The sequence below is a fragment of the Budorcas taxicolor genome, chromosome 7 (genome assembly GCF_023091745.1).
Source record: "Budorcas taxicolor isolate Tak-1 chromosome 7, Takin1.1, whole genome shotgun sequence".
Classification (NCBI taxonomy): Eukaryota; Metazoa; Chordata; class Mammalia; order Artiodactyla; family Bovidae; genus Budorcas; species Budorcas taxicolor.
This window is the reverse complement of record NC_068916.1, coordinates 51,586,567-51,588,927: the sequence shown is the minus strand read 5'-3', so window position 1 is coordinate 51,588,927 and position 2,361 is coordinate 51,586,567. Positions and strand designations below refer to the sequence as shown.

At 42.5% G+C, this 2,361-nt stretch overlaps 1 pseudogene; it reads left to right on the top strand.

Annotated features, from left to right (window-relative positions):
* Positions 1-472: 472 nt before the first annotated feature.
* LOC128051157 (histone-binding protein RBBP4-like) lies at positions 473-1,745 on the top strand (annotated as a pseudogene).
* Positions 1,746-2,361: the final 616 nt, after the last annotated feature.

Genomic DNA, 2,361 nt, shown 5'->3' with positions numbered 1-2,361 from the left:
CTTAAGATTCAAGATCTGGCTCTACAGTTTATTATGTGTCCTTGGGAAAGGTTTTCGCGCTCTCTCGCACGCGCTCTTTCTCTCTCTCTCTGTAGATCTCAGCTTAGTAAAATAGGGGAAAACAGTACTTACTACCAACAGTTTCTGCTAGGCATTTATTGAGATAAAGCATGTAAATTTTCCATTTTATGCATTTTCAATGATTATTAGCCAGAAAAAAAGAGGGCACAACATAGGGATAGAAGTCTCATAAAATTATCAAAATAACCTGAGGAGAAAGAAGGGATGAGTGAAAAGAGCAAAACCCCAAGTTTCTGCATTCTCTTTTTGCATTCTTGACTGATGGAATTCAGGAGAAAAATCTACTACTGAGAAGAAAAATCTAGTACTTGTTCTATTTATTTAGCATCTCTGATCTAATGGTCTCAAAGATCTTAAAATCACAGGACCCCCACCAGCTTGCCTACCCTCCATGGCTGACAAGGAAGCAGCCTTTGATGATGCAGTAGAAGAATGTGTGATGGATGAAGAATACAAAATATGGAAAAAGAACACTCCTTTTCTTTACAATTTGGTGATGACCCATGCTCTGGAGTGGCCTAGCCTAACTGCATAGTGGCTTCCAGATGTAACCAGACCAGAAGGGAAAGATTTCAGTATTCATCGACTTCTCCTGGGGACACACACACGTCAGATGAACAAAACCACCTTGTGATAGCCAGCATGCAGCTCCCTAACGATGATGTTCAGTTTGATGCTTCACACAACGGTGAAAAAGGAGAATTTGGAGGTTTTGGCTCAGTTAGTGGGCAAATTGTATTAGAAATCAAGATCAACCTTGAAGGAGAGGTAAACAGGGCATGCTATATGGCCCAGAACCCTTGCATCATTGCAACAAAGACCCCATCCAGTGATGTTCTTGGTTTTGGCTATACAAAACATCCTTCTAAACTAGACCCTTCTGGAGAGTACAACCCAGACTTGCATCTCTGTGGACATCAGAAGGAAGGCTACAGGCTTTCTTGGAACCCAAATCTCAGTGGGCACCTACTGAGTGCTTCAGATGATCACACCATCTGCCTGTGGGACATCAGTGCTGTTCCAAAGAAAGGGAAAGTTGTGGATGCGAAGACCATCTTCACAGGGCACACAGCAGTAGTAGATGTCTCCTGGCATCTGCTCCATGAGTCCTCTTTGGGTCAGTTGCTGATGATCAGAAACTCATGATCTGGGATACTCGTTCTAACAATACTTCCAAGCCAAGCCACCCAGCTGATGCTCACACTGCTGAAGTGAACTGCCTTTCTTTCAATCCTTATAGTGAGTTCATTCTTGCCACAGGATCAGCTGACAAGACTGTTGCTCTGTGGGATCTGAGAAATCTGAAACTTAAGTTGCATTCCTTTGACTCACGTAAGGATGAAATATTCCAGGTTCAGTGGTCGCCTCACAATGAGACTATTTTGGCTTCCAATGGTTCTGATCATAGACTGAATGTCTGGGATTTAAGCAAAATTAGAGAGTGACAATCCCCAGAAGATGCAGAAGATGGGCCACCAGAATTGTTGTTTGTTTATGGTGGTCACATTGCCAAGATATCTGCTTTCTCCTGGAATCCCAACGAACCTTGGGTGATTTGTTCTATATCAGAAGATAATATCATGCAAGTGTGGCAAATGGCAGAGAACATTTATAATGATGAAGACCCTGAAGAAAGTGTGGCTCCAGAAGGACAAGGATCTTAGACCATGTCTGCACTTCTTGTGATTTTTGGACTCCCCTGTTCTTTCTCTCTACTCTGAGATTGATTTAACACTGGTTTTCAGACACAGACTTACTTTGGTTATCCCTCTATAATAAATTCTATCAACAATGTTATTAGTCCAAACAGAAGGTGTTTTCTAAATATTAACTGGTGGCTTCTTGATTCAGCAGAGCCATAGACATATATTTAAATTTGCTTTAGGAATTTTCTAGTAACAGAGGTCTAAGTTCAATTCAGTTCAGTTCATTTCAGTTGCTCAGTCGTGTCCAGCTCTTTGTGACCCCATGGATCGCAGCACGCCAGGCCTCCCTGTCCATCACCAACTCCCGGAGTTCACTCAAACTCACGTCCATCGAGTCGGTGATGCCATCCAGCCATCTCATCCTCTGTCGTCCCCTTCTCATCCTGCCTCCAATCTCTCTCAGCATCAGAGTCTTTTCCAGTGAGTCAACTCTTCGCATAAAGTGGCCAAAGTACTGGAGTTTCAGCTTTAGCATCATTCCTTCCAAAAACTAGCCACAAAGAAGAGGGAATATTGTGTGTGGTTATTTTTCTTCTTATGCTATATGCCCAGGTTTTTCAGACTCATTTAAGTA